This window comes from Argiope bruennichi, chromosome 7 (assembly GCF_947563725.1).
Source record: "Argiope bruennichi chromosome 7, qqArgBrue1.1, whole genome shotgun sequence".
Classification (NCBI taxonomy): domain Eukaryota; kingdom Metazoa; phylum Arthropoda; class Arachnida; order Araneae; family Araneidae; genus Argiope; species Argiope bruennichi.
In genome coordinates this window covers 128,324,958-128,345,926 of record NC_079157.1, presented here as the reverse complement: position 1 = coordinate 128,345,926, position 20,969 = coordinate 128,324,958, and positions in this window count along the sequence as shown.

The window sequence follows — 20,969 nt, the reverse complement described above, 5'->3', positions numbered from 1 at the left end:
CTATATTTTATCGGAATTTTAAGAGTCAAGTTCAAGCACATGCACAGAATCTATTAATATACTTAGCATTGTGCTTTTAAAACAAGATTTACACAATACTTAAATCTTATTGCCGAGTCTTAATGAGAATCTTTGACCCTTCAGAAGCTTTCGAGGTACGAGTCTTGGTGGCTAGATCGTCAGGGTGTGTCATTGTATTTTGCTGGTCTTCTGTTCGAATCTCGAGATCGACAAAAAATTTATATATTTTCTTTTTTTTAAATAAATTTTATCTTTATTTCTCCATTATTCATAGCGTTACTATGAATCATTCCAAATCATATATTTCAAAACAATATTATAAATTTAAAATATTTCTATATTTTATCGGAATTTTAAGAGTCAAGTTCGCGCACATGCGCAGAATCTACTAATATTCTTAGCATTGTGCTTTTAAAACCAGATTTACACAATACTTAAAACTTATTGCCGAGTCGTAATAAGAGTCTTTGACCATTCAGAAGCTCTCGAGGTACGAGTCTTGGTGGCTAGATCGGCAGGGTGTGTCATTGTATTTTGCTGTCTTCTGTTCGAATCTCGAGATCGACAAATAATTTATAATTTTTCTTTTTTTTAAATAAATTTTATCTTTATTTCTCCATTATTCATAGAGTTACTATGAATCATTCCAAATCATATATTTCAAAACAATATTATAAATTTAAAATCTTTCTATATTTTATCGGAATTTTAAGAGTCAAGTTCGCGCACATGCGCAGAATCTATTAATATACTTAGCATTGTGCTTTTAAAACGAGATTTACACAATACTTAAATCTTATTGCCGAGTCGTAATAAGAGTCTTTGACCATTCAGAAGCTCTCGAGGTACGAGTCTTGGTGGCTAGATCGGCAGGGTGTGTCATTGTATTTTGCTGTCTTCTGTTCGAATCTCGAGATCGACAAAGATTTTATAATTTTTCTTTTTTTCAAATAAATTTTATCTTTATTTCTCCATTATTCATAGAGTTACTATGAATCATTCCAAATCATATATTTCAAAATAATATTATAAATTTAAAATATTTCTATATTTTATCGGAATTTTAAGAGTCAAGTTCGCGCACGTGCGCAGAATCTACTAATATTCTTAGCATTGTGCTTTTCAAACGAGATTTACACAATACTTAAAACTTATTGCCGAGTCGTAATGAGAATCTTTGACCCTTCAGAAGCTCTCGAGGTACGAGTCTTGGTGGCTAGATCGGCAGGGCGTGTCATTGTATTTTGCTGGTATTCTGTTCGAATCTCGAGATCGACAAACAATTTATATATTTTCTTTTTTTAAAATAAATTTTATCTTTATTTCTCCATTATTCATAGAGTTACTATGAATCATTCCAAATCATATATTTCAAAACAATATTATAAATTTAAAATATTTCTATATTTTATCGGAATTTTAAGAGTCAAGTTCGCGCACATGCGCAGAATCTACTAATATTCTTAGCATTGTGCTTTTAAAACCAGATTTACACAATGCTTAAAACTTATTGCCGAGTCGTAATAAGAGTCTTTGACCATTCAGAAGCTCTCGAGGTACGACTCTTTGTGGCTAGATCGGCAGGGTGTGTCATTGTATTTTGCTGGTCTTCTGTTCGAATCTCGAGATCGAAAAATAATTTATATATTTTCTTTTTTTAAAATAAATTTTATCTTTATTTCTCCATTATCCATAGAGTTACTATGAATCATTCCAAATCATATATTTCAAAACAATATCATAAATTTAAAATATTTCTATATTTTATCGGAATTTTAAGAATCAAGTTCGCGCACATGCGCAGAATCTATTAATATTCTTAGCATTGTGCTTTTAAAACAAGATTTACACAATACTTAAAACTTATTGCCGAGTCGTAATAAGAGTCTTTGACCATTCAGAAGCTCTCGAGGTGCGAGTCTTGGTGGCTAGATCGGCAGGGTGTGTCATTGTATTTTGCTGGTCTTCTGTTCGAATCTCGAGATCGACAAATAATTTATATATTTTCTTTTTTTTAAATAAATTTTATCTTTATTTCTCCATTATTCATAGAGTTACTATGAATCATTCCAAATCATATATTTCAAAACAATATTATAAATTTAAAATATTTCTATATTTTATCGGAATTTTAAGAGTCAACTTCGCGCACATGCGCAGAATCTACTAATATTCTTAGCATTGTGCTTTTCAAACGAGATTTACACAATACTTAAAACTTATTGCCGAGTCGTAATGAGAATCTTTGACCCTTCAGAAGCTCTCGAGGTACGAGTCTTGGTGGCTAGATCGGCAGGGCGTGTCATTGTATTTTGCTGGTATTCTGTTCGAATCTCGAGATCGACAAATAATTTATATATTTTCTTTTTTTAAAATAAATTTTATCTTTATTTCTCCATTATTCATAGAGTTACTATGAATCATTCCAAATCATATATTTCAAAACAATATTATAAATTTAAAATATTTCTATATTTTATCGGAATTTTAAGAGTCAAGTTCAAGCACATGCGCAGAATCTATTAATATACTTAGCATTGTGCTTTTAAAACAAGATTTACACAATACTTAAATCTTATTGCCGAGTCTTAATGAGAATCTTTGACCCTTCAGAAGCTTTCGAGGTACGAGTCTTGGTGGCTAGATCGTCAGGGTGTGTCATTGTATTTTGCTGGTCTTCTGTTCGAATCTCGAGATCGACAAAAAATTTATATATTTTCTTTTTTTTAAATAAATTTTATCTTTATTTCTCCATTATTCATAGCGTTACTATGAATCATTCCAAATCATATATTTCAAAACAATATTATAAATTTAAAATATTTCTATATTTTATCGGAATTTTAAGAGTCAAGTTCGCGCACATGCGCAGAATCTACTAATATTCTTAGCATTGTGCTTTTAAAACCAGATTTACACAATACTTAAAACTTATTGCCGAGTCGTAATAAGAGTCTTTGACCATTCAGAAGCTCTCAAGGTACGAGTCTTGGTGGCTAGATCGGCAGGGTGTGTCATTGTATTTTGCTGTCTTCTGTTCGAATCTCGAGATCGACAAATAATTTATAATTTTTCTTTTTTTTAAATAAATTTTATCTTTATTTCTCCATTATTCATAGAGTTACTATGAATCATTCCAAATCATATATTTCAAAACAATATTATAAATTTAAAATATTTCTATATTTTATCGGAATTTTAAGAGTCAAGTTCGCGCACTTGCGCAGAATCTATTAATATTCTTAGCATTGTGCTTTTAAAACCAGATTTACCCAATACTTAAAACTTATTGCCGAGTCGTAATAAGAGTCTTTGACCATACAGAAGTGCTCGAGGTACGAGTCTTGGTGGCTAGATCGGCAGGGTGTGTCATTGTAGTTTGCTGTCTTCTGTTCTAATTTCGAGATCGACAAATAATTTATAATTTTTCTTTTTTTTAAATAAATTTTATCTTTATTTCTCCATTATTCATAGAGTTACTATGAATCATTCCAAATCATATATTTCAAAACAATATTATAAATTTAAAATATTTCTATATTTTATCGGAATTTTAAGAGTCAAGTTCGCGCACTTGCGCAGAATCTATTAATATTCTTAGCATTGTGCTTTTAAAACCAGATTTACCCAATACTTAAAACTTATTGCCGAGTCGTAATAAGAGTCTTTGACCATACAGAAGCGCTCGAGGTACGAGTCTTGGTGGCTAGATCAGCAGGGTGTGTCATTGTAGTTTGCTGTCTTCTGTTCTAATCTCGAGATCGACAAATAATTTATAATTTTTCTTTTTTTAAATAAATTTTATCTTTATTTCTCCATTATTCATAGAGTTACTATGAATCATTCCAAATCATATATTTCAAAACAATATTATAAATTTAAAATATTTCTATATTTTATCGGAATTTTAAGAGTCAAGTTCAAGCACATGCGCAGAATCTATTAATATACTTAGCATTGTGCTTTTAAAACGAGATTTACACAATACTTAAATCTTATTGCCGAGTCGTAATAAGAGTCTTTGACCATTCAGAAGCTCTCGAGGTACGAGTCTTGGTGGCTAGATCGGCAGGGTGTGTCATTGTATTTTGCTGTCTTCTGTTCGAATCTCGAGATCGACAAATAATTTATAATTTTTCTTTTTTTAAAATAAATTTTATCTTTATTTTTCCATTAATTATAGAGTTACTATGAATCATTCCAAATCATATATTTCAAAACAATATTATAAATTTAAAATATTTCTATATTTTATCGGAATTTTAAGAGTCAAGTTCCCGCACATGCGCAGAATCTATTAATATTCTTAGCATTGTGCTTTTAAAACCAGATTTACACAATACTTAAAACTTATTGCCGAGTCGTAATGAGAATCTTTGACCCTTCAGAAGCTCTCGAGGTACGAGTCTTGGTGGCTAGATCGGCAGGGTGTGTCATTGTATTTTGCTAGTCTTCTGTTCGAATCTCGAGATCGACAAATAATTTATAATTTTTCTTTTTTTTAAATAATTTTTATCTTTATTTTTCCATTATTCATAGAGTTACTATGAATCATTCCAAATCATATATTTCAAAACAATATTATAAATTTAAAATATTTCTATATTTTATCGGAATTTTAAGAGTGAAGTTCGCGCACATGCGCAGAATCAATTAAGATTCTTAGCATTGTGCTTTTAAAACCAGATTTACACAATACTTAAAACTTATTGCCGAGTCGTAATAAGAGTCGTTGACCATTCAGAAGCTCTCGAGGTACGAGTCTTGGTGGCTAGATCGGCAGGGTGTGTCATTGTATTTTGCTGGTCTTCTGTTCGAATCTCGAGATCGACAAATAATTTATAATTTTTATTTTTTTAAAATAAATTTTATCTTTATTTCTCCAATATTCAAAGAGTTACTATGAATCATTCCAAATCATATATTTCAAAACAATATTATAAATTTAAAATATTTCTATATTTTATCGGAATTTTAAGAGTGAAGTTCACGCACAGGCGCAGAATCTATTAATATTCTTAGCATTGTGCTTTTAAAACCAGATTTACACAATACTTAAAACTTATTGCCGAGTCGTAATGAGAATCTTTGACCCTTCAGAAGCTCTCGAGGTACGAGTCTTGGTGGCTAGATCGGCAGGGCGTGTCATTGTATTTTGCTGGTATTCTGTTCGAATCTCGAGATCGACAAATAATTTATATATTTTCTTTTTTTAAAATAAATTTTATCTTTATTTCTCCATTATCCATAGAGTTACTATGAATCATTCCAAATCATATATTTCAAAACAATATTATAAATTTTAAATATTTCTATATTTTATCGGAATTTTAAGAGTCAAGTTCGCGCACATGCGCAGAATCTACTAATATTCTTAGCATTGTGCTTTTAAAACCAAATTTTCACAATAATTAAAACTTATTGCCGAGTCGTAATAAGAGTCTTTGACCATTCAGAAGCTCTCGAGGTACGAGTCTTGGTGGCTAGATCGTCAGGGTGTGTCATTGTATTTTGCTGGTCTTCTGTTCGAATCTCGAGATCGACAAATAATTTATATATTTTCTTTTTTTTAAATAAATTTTATCTTTATTTCTCCATTATTCATAGCGTTACTATGAATCATTCCAAATCATATATTTCAAAACAATATTATAAATTTAAAATATTTCTATATTTTATCGGAATTTTAAGAGTCAAGTTCGCGCACATGCGCAGAATCTACTAATATTCTTAGCATTGTGCTTTTAAAACCAGATTTACACAATACTTAAATCTTATTGCCGAGTCGTAATGAGAATCTTTGACCCTTCAGAAGCTTTCGAGGTACGAGTCTTGGTGGCTAGATCGTCAGGGTGTGTCATTGTATTTTGCTGGTCTTCTGTTCGAATCTCGAGATCGACAAATAATTTATATATTTTCTTTTTTTTAAATAAATTTTATCTTTATTTCTCCATTATTCATAGCGTTACTATGAATCATTCCAAATCATATATTTCAAAACAATATTATAAATTTAAAATATTTCTATATTTTATCGGAATTTTAAGAGTCAAGTTCGCGCACATGCGCAGAATCTACTAATATTCTTAGCATTGTGCTTTTAAAACCAGATTTACACAATACTTAAAACTTATTGCCAAGTCGTAATAAGAGTCTTTGACCATTCAGAAGCTCTCGAGGTACGAGTCTTGGTGGCTAGATTGGCAGGGTGTGTCATTGTATTTTGCTGTCTTCTGTTCGAATCTCGAGATCGACAAATAATTTATAATTTTTCTTTTTTTTAAATAAATTTTATCTTTATTTCTCCATTATTCATAGAGTTACTATGAATCATTCCAAATCATATATTTCAAAACAATATTATAAATTTAAAATATTTCTATATTTTATCGGAATTTTAAGAGTCAAGTTCGCGCACATGCGCAGAATCTATTAATATACTTAGCATTGTGCTTTTAAAACCAGATTTACACAATACATAAATCTTATTTCCGAGTCGTAATAAGAGTCTTTGACCATTCAGAAGCTCTCGAGATACGAGTCTTGGTGGCTAGATCGGCAGGGTGTGTCATTGTATTTTGCTGTCTTCTGTTCGAATCTCGAGATCGACAAAGATTTTATAATTTTTCTTTTTTTCAAATAAATTTTATCTTTATTTCTCCATTATTCATAGAGTTACTATGAATCACTCCAAATCATATATTTCAAAACAATATTATAAATTTAAAATATTTCTATATTTTATCGGAATTTTAAGAGTCAAGTTCGCGCACGTGCGCAGAATCTACTAATATTCTTAGCATTGTGCTTTTCAAACGAGATTTACACAATACTTAAAACTTATTGCCGAGTCGTAATGAGAATCTTTGACCCTTCAGAAGCTCTCGAGGTACGAGTCTTGGTGGCTAGATCGGCAGGGCGTGTCATTGTATTTTGCTGGTATTCTGTTCGAATCTCGAGATCGACAAACAATTTATATATTTTCTTTTTTTAAAATAAATTTTATCTTTATTTCTCCATTATTCATAGAGTTACTATGAATCATTCCAAATCATATATTTCAAAACAATATTATAAATTTAAAATATTTCTATATTTTATCGGAATTTTAAGAGTCAAGTTCGCGCACATGCGCAGAATCTACTAATATTCTTAGCATTGTGCTTTTAAAACCAGATTTACACAATGCTTAAAACTTATTGCCGAGTCGTAATAAGAGTCTTTGACCATTCAGAAGCTCTCGAGGTACGACTCTTTGTGGCTAGATCGGCAGGGTGTGTCATTGTATTTTGCTGGTCTTCTGTTCGAATCTCGAGATCGAAAAATAATTTATATATTTTCTTTTTTTAAAATAAATTTTATCTTTATTTCTCCATTATCCATAGAGTTACTATGAATCATTCCAAATCATATATTTCAAAACAATATTGTAAATTTAAAATCTTTCTATATTTTATCGGAATTTTAAGAGTCAAGTTCAAGCACATGCGCAGAATCTATTAATATTCTTAGCATTGTGCTTTTAAAACCAGATTTACACAATACTTAAATCTTATTGCCGAGTCGTAATGAGAATCTTTGACCCTTCAGAAGCTTTCGAGGTACGAGTCTTGGTGGCTAGATCGTCAGGGTGTGTCATTGTATTTTGCTGGTCTTCTGTTCGAATCTCGAGATCGACAAATAATTTATATATTTTCTTTTTTTTAAATAAATTTTATCTTTATTTCTCCATTATTCATAGCGTTACTATGAATCATTCCAAATCATATATTTCAAAACAATATTATAAATTTAAAATTTTTCTATATTTTATCGGAATTTTAAGAGTCAAGTTCGCGCACATGCGCAGAATCTACTAATATTCTTAGCATTGTGCTTTTAAAACCAGATTTACACAATACTTAAATCTTATTGCCGAGTCGTAATGAGAATCTTTGACCTTCAGAAGCTTTCGAGGTACGAGTCTTGGTGGCTAGATCGTCAGGGTGTGTCATTGTATTTTGCTGGTCTTCTGTTCGAATCTCGAGATCGACAAATAATTTATATATTTTCTTTTTTTTAAATAAATTTTATCTTTATTTCTCCATTATTCATAGCGTTACTATGAATCATTCCAAATCATATATTTCAAAACAATATTATAAATTTAAAATATTTCTATATTTTATCGGAATTTTAAGAGTCAAGTTCGCGCACATGCGCAGAATCTACTAATATTCTTAGCATTGTGCTTTTAAAACCAGATTTACACAATACTTAAAACTTATTGCCAAGTCGTAATAAGAGTCTTTGACCATTCAGAAGCTCTCGAGATACGAGTCTTGGTGGCTAGATCGGCAGGGTGTGTCATTGTATTTTGCTGTCTTCTGTTCGAATCTCGAGATCGACAAAGATTTTATAATTTTTCTTTTTTTCAAATAAATTTTATCTTTATTTCTCCATTATTCATAGAGTTACTATGAATCATTCCAAATCATATATTTCAAAACAATATTATAAATTTAAAATATTTCTATATTTTATCGGAATTTTAAGAGTCAAGTTCGCGCACGTGCGCAGAATCTACTAATATTCTTAGCATTGTGCTTTTCAAACGAGATTTACACAATACTTAAAACTTATTGCCGAGTCGTAATGAGAATCTTTGACCCTTCAGAAGCTCTCGAGGTACGAGTCTTGGTGGCTAGATCGGCAGGGCGTGTCATTGTATTTTGCTGGTATTCTGTTCGAATCTCGAGATCGACAAACAATTTATATATTTTCTTTTTTTAAAATAAATTTTATCTTTATTTCTCCATTATTCAGAGAGTTACTATGAATCATTCCAAATCATATATTTCAAAACAATATTATAAATTTAAAATATTTCTATATTTTATCGGAATTTTAAGAGTCAAGTTCGCGCATATGCGCAGAATCTACTAATATTCTTAGCATTGTGCTTTTAAAACCAGATTTACACAATGCTTAAAACTTATTGCCGAGTCGTAATAAGAGTCTTTGACCATTCAGAAGCTCTCGAGGTACGACTCTTTGTGGCTAGATCGGCAGGGTGTGTCATTGTATTTTGCTGGTCTTCTGTTCGAATCTCGAGATCGAAAAATAATTTATATATTTTCTTTTTTTAAAATAAATTTTATCTTTATTTCTCCATTATCCATAGAGTTACTATGAATCATTCCAAATCATATATTTCAAAACAATATCATAAATTTAAAATATTTCTATATTTTATCGGAATTTTAAGAATCAAGTTCGCGCACATGCGCAGAATCTATTAATATTCTTAGCATTGTGCTTTTAAAACCAGATTTACACAATACTTAAAACTTATTGCCGAGTCGTAATAAGAGTCTTTGACCATTCAGAAGCTCTCGAGGTGCGAGTCTTGGTGGCTAGATCGGCAGGGTGTGTCATTGTATTTTGCTGGTCTTCTGTTCGAATCTCGAGATCGACAAATAATTTATATATTTTCTTTTTTTTAAATAAATTTTATCTTTATTTCTCCATTATTCATAGAGTTACTATGAATCATTCCAAATCATATATTTCAAAACAATATTATAAATTTAAAATATTTCTATATTTTATCGGAATTTTAAGAGTCAACTTCGCGCACATGCGCAGAATCTACTAATATTCTTAGCATTGTGCTTTTCAAACGAGATTTACACAATACTTAAAACTTATTGCCGAGTCGTAATGAGAATCTTTGACCCTTCAGAAGCTCTCGAGGTACGAGTCTTGGTGGCTAGATCGGCAGGGCGTGTCATTGTATTTTGCTGGTATTCTGTTCGAATCTCGAGATCGACAAATAATTTATATATTTTCTTTTTTTAAAATAAATTTTATCTTTATTTCTCCATTATTCATAGAGTTACTATGAATCATTCCAAATCATATATTTCAAAACAATATTATAAATTTAAAATATTTCTATATTTTATTGGAATTTTAAGAGTCAAGTTCGCGCACTTGCGCAGAATCTATTAATATTCTTAGCATTGTGCTTTTAAAACCAGATTTACCCAATACTTAAAACTTATTGCCGAGTCGTAATAAGAGTCTTTGACCCTTCAGAAACTCTCGAGGTACGAGTCTTGGTGGCTAGATCGGCAGGGCGTGTCATTGTATTTTGCTGGTATTCTGTTCGAATCTCGAGATCGACAAATAATTTATATATTTTCTTTTTTTAAAATAAATTTTATCTTTATTTCTCCATTATTCATAGAGTTACTATGAATCATTCCAAATCATATATTTCAAAACCATATTATAAATTTAAAATATTTCTATATTTTATCGGAATTTTAAGAGTCAAGTTCGCGCACTTGCGCAGAATCTATTAATATTCTTAGCATTGTGCTTTTAAAACCAGATTTACCCAATACTTAAAACTTATTGCCGAGTCGTAATAAGAGTCTTTGACCATACAGAAGCGCTCGAGGTACGAGTCTTGGTGGCTAGATCAGCAGGGTGTGTCATTGTAGTTTGCTGTATTCTGTTCTAATCTCGAGATCGACAAATAATTTATAATTTTTCTTTTTTTAAATAAATTTTATCTTTATTTCTCCATTATTCATAGCGTTACTATGAATCATTCCAAATCATATATTTCAAAACAATATTATAAATTTAAAATATTTCTATATTTTATCGGAATTTTAAGAGTCAAGTTCGCGCACATGCGCAGAATCTACTAATATTCTTAGCATTGTGCTTTTAAAACCAGATTTACACAATACTTAAAACTTATTGCCGAGTCGTAATAAGAGTCTTTGACCATTCAGAAGCTCTCGAGGTACGAGTCTTGGTGGCTAGATCGGCAGGGTGTGTCATTGTATTTTGCTGTCTTCTGTTCGAATCTCGAGATCGACAAATAATTTATAATTTTTCTTTTTTTTAAATAAATTTTATCTTTATTTCTCCATTATTCATAGAGTTACTATGAATCATTCCAAATCATATATTTCAAAACAATATTATAAATTTAAAATCTTTCTATATTTTATCGGAATTTTAAGAGTCAAGTTCGCGCACATGCGCAGAATCTATTAATATACTTAGCATTGTGCTTTTAAAACGAGATTTACACAATACTTAAATCTTATTGCCGAGTCGTAATAAGAGTCTTTGACCATTCAGAAGCTCTCGAGGTACGAGTCTTGGTGGCTAGATCGGCAGGGTGTGTCATTGTATTTTGCTGTCTTCTGTTCGAATCTCGAGATCGACAAAGATTTTATAATTTTTCTTTTTTTCAAATAAATTTTATCTTTATTTCTCCATTATTCATAGAGTTACTATGAATCATTCCAAATCATATATTTCAAAACAATATTATAAATTTAAAATATTTCTATATTTTATCGGAATTTTAAGAGTCAAGTTCGCGCACGTGCGCAGAATCTACTAATATTCTTAGCATTGTGCTTTTCAAACGAGATTTACACAATACTTAAAACTTATTGCCGAGTCGTAATGAGAATCTTTGACCCTTCAGAAGCTCTCGAGGTACGAGTCTTGGTGGCTAGATCGGCAGGGCGTGTCATTGTATTTTGCTGGTATTCTGTTCGAATCTCGAGATCGACAAACAATTTATATATTTTCTTTTTTTAAAATAAATTTTATCTTTATTTCTCCATTATTCATAGAGTTACTATGAATCATTCCAAATCATATATTTCAAAACAATATTATAAATTTAAAATATTTCTATATTTTATCGGAATTTTAAGAGTCAAGTTCGCGCACATGCGCAGAATCTACTAATATTCTTAGCATTGTGCTTTTAAAACCAGATTTACACAATGCTTAAAACTTATTGCCGAGTCGTAATAAGAGTCTTTGACCATTCAGAAGCTCTCGAGGTACGACTCTTTGTGGCTAGATCGGCAGGGTGTGTCATTGTATTTTGCTGGTCTTCTGTTCGAATCTCGAGATCGAAAAATAATTTATATATTTTCTTTTTTTAAAATAAATTTTATCTTTATTTCTCCATTATCCATAGAGTTACTATGAATCATTCCAAATCATATATTTCAAAACAATATCATAAATTTAAAATATTTCTATATTTTATCGGAATTTTAAGAATCAAGTTCGCGCACATGCGCAGAATCTATTAATATTCTTATCATTGTGCTTTTAAAACCAGATTTACACAATACTTAAAACTTATTGCCGAGTCGTAATAAGAGTCTTTGACCATTCAGAAGCTCTCGAGGTGCGAGTCTTGGTGGCTAGATCGGCAGGGTGTGTCATTGTATTTTGCTGGTCTTCTGTTCGAATCTCGAGATCGACAAAGATTTTATAATTTTTCTTTTTTTCAAATAAATTTTATCTTTATTTCTCCATTATTCATAGAGTTACTATGAATCACTCCAAATCATATATTTCAAAACAATATTATAAATTTAAAATATTTCTATATTTTATCGGAATTTTAAGAGTCAAGTTCGCGCACGTGCGCAGAATCTACTAATATTCTTAGCATTGTGCTTTTCAAACGAGATTTACACAATACTTAAAACTTATTGCCGAGTCGTAATGAGAATCTTTGACCCTTCAGAAGCTCTCGAGGTACGAGTCTTGGTGGCTAGATCGGCAGGGCGTGTCATTGTATTTTGCTGGTATTCTGTTCGAATCTCGAGATCGACAAACAATTTATATATTTTCTTTTTTTAAAATAAATTTTATCTTTATTTCTCCATTATTCATAGAGTTACTATGAATCATTCCAAATCATATATTTCAAAACAATATTATAAATTTAAAATATTTCTATATTTTATCGGAATTTTAAGAGTCAAGTTCGCGCACATGCGCAGAATCTACTAATATTCTTAGCATTGTGCTTTTAAAACCAGATTTACACAATGCTTAAAACTTATTGCCGAGTCGTAATAAGAGTCTTTGACCATTCAGAAGCTCTCGAGGTACGACTCTTTGTGGCTAGATCGGCAGGGTGTGTCATTGTATTTTGCTGGTCTTCTGTTCGAATCTCGAGATCGAAAAATAATTTATATATTTTCTTTTTTTAAAATAAATTTTATCTTTATTTCTCCATTATCCATAGAGTTACTATGAATCATTCCAAATCATATATTTCAAAACAATATTGTAAATTTAAAATCTTTCTATATTTTATCGGAATTTTAAGAGTCAAGTTCAAGCACATGCGCAGAATCTATTAATATTCTTAGCATTGTGCTTTTAAAACCAGATTTACACAATACTTAAATCTTATTGCCGAGTCGTAATGAGAATCTTTGACCCTTCAGAAGCTTTCGAGGTACGAGTCTTGGTGGCTAGATCGTCAGGGTGTGTCATTGTATTTTGCTGGTCTTCTGTTCGAATCTCGAGATCGACAAATAATTTATATATTTTCTTTTTTTTAAATAAATTTTATCTTTATTTCTCCATTATTCATAGCGTTACTATGAATCATTCCAAATCATATATTTCAAAACAATATTATAAATTTAAAATATTTCTATATTTTATCGGAATTTTAAGAGTCAAGTTCGCGCACATGCGCAGAATCTACTAATATTCTTAGCATTGTGCTTTTAAAACCAGATTTACACAATACTTAAATCTTATTGCCGAGTCGTAATGAGAATCTTTGACCCTTCAGAAGCTTTCGAGGTACGAGTCTTGGTGGCTAGATCGTCAGGGTGTGTCATTGTATTTTGCTGGTCTTCTGTTCGAATCTCGAGATCGACAAATAATTTATATATTTTCTTTTTTTTAAATAAATTTTATCTTTATTTCTCCATTATTCATAGCGTTACTATGAATCATTCCAAATCATATATTTCAAAACAATATTATAAATTTAAAATATTTCTATATTTTATCGGAATTTTAAGAGTCAAGTTCGCGCACATGCGCAGAATCTACTAATATTCTTAGCATTGTGCTTTTAAAACCAGATTTACACAATGCTTAAAACTTATTGCCGAGTCGTAATAAGAGTCTTTGACCATTCAGAAGCTCTCGAGGTACGACTCTTTGTGGCTAGATCGGCAGGGTGTGTCATTGTATTTTGCTGGTCTTCTGTTCGAATCTCGAGATCGAAAAATAATTTATATATTTTCTTTTTTTAAAATAAATTTTATCTTTATTTCTCCATTATCCATAGAGTTACTATGAATCATTCCAAATCATATATTTCAAAACAATATCATAAATTTAAAATATTTCTATATTTTATCGGAATTTTAAGAATCAAGTTCGCGCACATGCGCAGAATCTATTAATATTCTTATCATTGTGCTTTTAAAACCAGATTTACACAATACTTAAAACTTATTGCCGAGTCGTAATAAGAGTCTTTGACCATTCAGAAGCTCTCGAGGTGCGAGTCTTGGTGGCTAGATCGGCAGGGTGTGTCATTGTATTTTGCTGGTCTTCTGTTCGAATCTCGAGATCGACAAATAATTTATATATTTTCTTTTTTTTAAATAAATTTTATCTTTATTTCTCCATTATTCATAGCGTTACTATGAATCATTCCAAATCATATATTTCAAAACAATATTATAAATTTAAAATATTTCTATATTTTATCGGAATTTTAAGAGTCAAGTTCGCGCACATGCGCAGAATCTACTAATATTCTTAGCATTGTGCTTTTAAAACCAGATTTACACAATACTTAAATCTTATTGCCGAGTCGTAATGAGAATCTTTGACCCTTCAGAAGCTTTCGAGGTACGAGTCTTGGTGGCTAGATCGTCAGGGTGTGTCATTGTATTTTGCTGGTCTTCTGTTCGAATCTCGAGATCGACAAATAATTTATATATTTTCTTTTTTTTAAATAAATTTTATCTTTATTTCTCCATTATTCATAGCGTTACTATGAATCATTCCAAATCATATATTTCAAAACAATATTATAAATTTAAAATATTTCTATATTTTATCGGAATTTTAAGAGTCAAGTTCGCGCACATGCGCAGAATCTACTAATATTCTTAGCATTGTGCTTTTAAAACCAGATTTACACAATGCTTAAAACTTATTGCCGAGTCGTAATAAGAGTCTTTGACCATTCAGAAGCTCTCGAGGTACGACTCTTTGTGGCTAGATCGGCAGGGTGTGTCATTGTATTTTGCTGGTCTTCTGTTCGAATCTCGAGATCGAAAAATAATTTATATATTTTCTTTTTTTAAAATAAATTTTATCTTTATTTCTCCATTATCCATAGAGTTACTATGAATCATTCCAAATCATATATTTCAAAACAATATCATAAATTTAAAATATTTCTATATTTTATCGGAATTTTAAGAATCAAGTTCGCGCACATGCGCAGAATCTATTAATATTCTTATCATTGTGCTTTTAAAACCAGATTTACACAATACTTAAAACTTATTGCCGAGTCGTAATAAGAGTCTTTGACCATTCAGAAGCTCTCGAGGTGCGAGTCTTGGTGGCTAGATCGGCAGGGTGTGTCATTGTATTTTGCTGGTCTTCTGTTCGAATCTCGAGATCGACAAATAATTTATATATTTTCTTTTTTTTAAATAAATTTTATCTTTATTTCTCCATTATTCATAGAGTTACTATGAATCATTCCAAATCATATATTTCAAAACAATATTATAAATTTAAAATATTTCTATATTTTATCGGAATTTTAAGAGTCAACTTCGCGCACATGCGCAGAATCTACTAATATTCTTAGCATTGTGCTTTTCAAACGAGATTTACACAATACTTAAAACTTATTGCCGAGTCGTAATGAGAATCTTTGACCCTTCAGAAGCTCTCGAGGTACGAGTCTTGGTGGCTAGATCGGCAGGGCGTGTCATTGTATTTTGCTGGTATTCTGTTCGAATCTCGAGATCGACAAATAATTTATATATTTTCTTTTTTTAAAATAAATTTTATCTTTATTTCTCCATTATTCATAGAGTTACTATGAATCATTCCAAATCATATATTTCAAAACAATATTATAAATTTAAAATATTTCTATATTTTATTGGAATTTTAAGAGTCAAGTTCGCGCACTTGCGCAGAATCTATTAATATTCTTAGCATTGTGCTTTTAAAACCAGATTTACCCAATACTTAAAACTTATTGCCGAGTCGTAATAAGAGTCTTTGACCCTTCAGAAGCTCTCGAGGTACGAGTCTTGGTGGCTAGATCGGCAGGGCGTGTCATTGTATTTTGCTGGTATTCTGTTCGAATCTCAAGATCGACAAATAATTTATATATTTTCTTTTTTTAAAATAAATTTTATCTTTATTTCTCCATTATTCATAGAGTTACTATGAATCATTCCAAATCATATATTTCAAAACAATATTATAAATTTAAAATATTTCTATATTTTATCGGAATTTTAAGAGTCAAGTTCGCGCACTTGCGCAGAATCTATTAATATTCTTAGCATTGTGCTTTTAAAACCAGATTTACCCAATACTTAAAACTTATTGCCGAGTCGTAATAAGAGTCTTTGACCATACAGAAGCGCTCGAGGTACGAGTCTTGGTGGCTAGATCAGCAGGGTGTGTCATTGTAGTTTGCTGTCTTCTGTTCTAATCTCGAGATCGACAAATAATTTATAATTTTTCTTTTTTTTAATAAATTTTATCTTTATTTCTCCATTATTCATAGAGTTACTATGAATCATTCCAAATCATATATTTCAAAACAATATTATAAATTTAAAATATTTCTATATTTTATCGGAATTTTAAGAGTCAAGTTCAAGCACATGCGCAGAATCTATTAATATACTTAGCATTGTGCTTTTAAAACAAGATTTACACAATACTTAAATCTTATTGCCGAGTCTTAATGAGAATCTTTGACCCTTCAGAAGCTTTCGAGGTACGAGTCTTGGTGGCTAGATCGTCAGGGTGTGTCATTGTATTTTGCTGGTCTTCTGTTCGAATCTCGAGATCGACAAAAAATTTATATATTTTCTTTTTTTTAAATAAATTTTATCTTTATTTCTCCATTATTCATAGCGTTACTATGAATCATTCCAAATCATATATTTCAAAACAATATTATAAATTTAAAATATTTCTATATTTTATCGGAATTTTAAGAGTCAAGTTCGCGCACATGCGCAGAATCTACTAATATTCTTAGCATTGTGCTTTTAAAACCAGATTTACACAATACTTAAAACTTATTGCCGAGTCGTAATAAGAGTCTTTGACCATTCAGAAGCTCTCGAGGTACGAGTCTTGGTGGCTAGATCGGCAGGGTGTGTCATTGTATTTTGCTGTCTTCTGTTCGAATCTCGAGATCGACAAATAATTTATAATTTTTCTTTTTTTTAAATAAATTTTATCTTTATTTCTCCATTATTCATAGAGTTACTATGAATCATTCCAAATCATATATTTCAAAACAATATTATAAATTTAAAATCTTTCTATATTTTATCGGAATTTTAAGAGTCAAGTTCGCGCACATGCGCAGAATCTATTAATATACTTAGCATTGTGCTTTTAAAACGAGATTTACACAATACTTAAATCTTATTGCCGAGTCGTAATAAGAGTCTTTGACCATTCAGAAGCTCTCGAGGTACGAGTCTTGGTGGCTAGATCGGCAGGGTGTGTCATTGTATTTTGCTGTCTTCTGTTCGAATCTCGAGATCGACAAAGATTTTATAATTTTTCTTTTTTTCAAATAAATTTTATCTTTATTTCTCCATTATTCATAGAGTTACTATGAATCATTCCAAATCATATATTTCAAAACAATATTATAAATTTAAAATATTTCTATATTTTATCGGAATTTTAAGAGTCAAGTTCGCGCACGTGCGCAGAATCTACTAATATTCTTAGCATTGTGCTTTTCAAACGAGATTTACACAATACTTAAAACTTATTGCCGAGTCGTAATGAGAATCTTTGACCCTTCAGAAGCTCTCGAGGTACGAGTCTTGGTGGCTAGATCGGCAGGGCGTGTCATTGTATTTTGCTGGTATTCTGTTCGAATCTCGAGATCGACAAACAATTTATATATTTTCTTTTTTTAAAATAAATTTTATCTTTATTTCTCCATTATTCATAGAGTTACTATGAATCATTCCAAATCATATATTTCAAAACAATATTATAAATTTAAAATATTTCTATATTTTATCGGAATTTTAAGAGTCAAGTTCGCGCACATGCGCAGAATCTACTAATATTCTTAGCATTGTGCTTTTAAAACCAGATTTACACAATGCTTAAAACTTATTGCCGAGTCGTAATAAGAGTCTTTGACCATTCAGAAGCTCTCGAGGTACGACTCTTTGTGGCTAGATCGGCAGGGTGTGTCATTGTATTTTGCTGGTCTTCTGTTCGAATCTCGAGATCGAAAAATAATTTATATATTTTCTTTTTTTAAAATAAATTTTATCTTTATTTCTCCATTATCCATAGAGTTACTATGAATCATTCCAAATCATATATTTCAAAACAATATCATAAATTTAAAATATTTCTATATTTTATCGGAATTTTAAGAATCAAGTTCGCGCACATGCGCAGAATCTATTAATATTCTTAGCATTGTGCTTTTAAAACCAGATTTACACAATACTTAAAACTTATTGCCGAGTCGTAATAAGAGTCTTTGACCATTCAGAAGCTCTCGAGGTGCGAGTCTTGGTGGCTAGATCGGCAGGGTGTGTCATTGTATTTTGCTGGTCTTCTGTTCGAATCTCGAGATCGACAAATAATTTATATATTTTCTTTTTTTTAAATAAATTTTATCTTTATTTCTCCATTATTCATAGAGTTACTATGAATCATTCCAAATCATATATTTCAAAACAATATTATAAATTTAAAATATTTCTATATTTTATCGGAATTTTAAGAGTCAACTTCGCGCACATGCGCAGAATCTACTAATATTCTTAGCATTGTGCTTTTCAAACGAGATTTACACAATACTTAAAACTTATTGCCGAGTCGTAATGAGAATCTTTGACCCTTCAGAAGCTCTCGAGGTACGAGTCTTGGTGGCTAGATCGGCAGGGCGTGTCATTGTATTTTGCTGGTATTCTGTTCGAATCTCGAGATCGACAAATAATTTATATATTTTCTTTTTTTAAAATAAATTTTATCTTTATTTCTCCATTATTCATAGAGTTACTATGAATCATTCCAAATCATATATTTCAAAACAATATTATAAATTTAAAATATTTCTATATTTTATCGGAATTTTAAGAGTCAAGTTCAAGCACATGCGCAGAATCTATTAATATACTTAGCATTGTGCTTTTAAAACAAGATTTACACAATACTTAAATCTTATTGCCGAGTCTTAATGAGAATCTTTGACCCTTCAGAAGCTTTCGAGGTACGAGTCTTGGTGGCTAGATCGTCAGGGTGTGTCATTGTATTTTGCTGGTCTTCTGTTCGAATCTCGAGATCGACAAATAATTTATATATTTTCTTTTTTTTAAATAAATTTTATCTTTATTTCTCCATTATTCATAGCGTTACTATGAATCATTCCAAATCATATATTTCAAAACAATATTATAAATTTAAAATATTTCTATATTTTATCGGAATTTTAAGAGTCAAGTTCGCGCACATGCGCAGAATCTACTAATATTCTTAGCATTGTGCTTTTAAAACCAGATTTACACAATGCTTAAAACTTATTGCCGAGTCGTAATAAGAGTCTTTGACCATTCAGAAGCTCTCGAGGTACGACTCTTTGTGGCTAGATCGGCAGGGTGTGTCATTGTATTTTGCTGGTCTTCTGTTCGAATCTCGAGATCGAAAAATAATTTATATATTTTCTTTTTTTAAAATAAATTTTATCTTTATTTCTCCATTATCCATAGAGTTACTATGAATCATTCCAAATCATATATTTCAAAACAATATCATAAATTTAAAATATTTCTATATTTTATCGGAATTTTAAGAATCAAGTTCGCGCACATGCGCAGAATCTATTAATATTCTTATCATTGTGCTTTTAAAACCAGATTTACACAATACTTAAAACTTATTGCCGAGTCGTAATAAGAGTCTTTGACCATTCAGAAGCTCTCGAGGTGCGAGTCTTGGTGGCTAGATCGGCAGGGTGTGTCATTGTATTTTGCTGGTCTTCTGTTCGAATCTCGAGATCGACAAATAATTTATATATTTTCTTTTTTTTAAATAAATTTTATCTTTATTTCTCCATTATTCATAGAGTTACTATGAATCATTCCAAATCATATATTTCAAAACAATATTATAAATTTAAAATATTTCTATATTTTATCGGAATTTTAAGAGTCAACTTCGCGCACATGCGCAGAATCTACTAATATTCTTAGCATTGTGCTTTTCAAACGAGATTTACACAATACTTAAAACTTATTGCCGAGTCGTAATGAGAATCTTTGACCCTTCAGAAGCTCTCGAGGTACGAGTCTTGGTGGCTAGATCGGCAGGGCGTGTCATTGTATTTTGCTGGTATTCTGTTCGAATCTCGAGATCGACAAATAATTTATATATTTTCTTTTTTTAAAATAAATTTTATCTTTATTTCTCCATTATTCATAGAGTTACTATGAATCATTCCAAATCATATATTTCAAAACAATATTATAAATTTAAAATATTTCTATATTTTATTGGAATTTTAAGAGTCAAGTTCGCGCACTTGCGCAGAATCTATTAATATTCTTAGCATTGTGCTTTTAAAACCAGATTTACCCAATACTTAAAACTTATTGCCGAGTCGTAATAAGAGTCTTTGACCCTTCAGAAGCTCTCGAGGTACGAGTCTTGGTGGCTAGATCGGCAGGGCGTGTCATTGTATTTTGCTGGTATTCTGTTCGAATCTCAAGATCGACAAATAATTTATATATTTTCTTTTTTTAAAATAAATTTTATCTTTATTTCTCCATTATTCATAGAGTTACTATGAATCATTCCAAATCATATATTTCAAAACAATATTA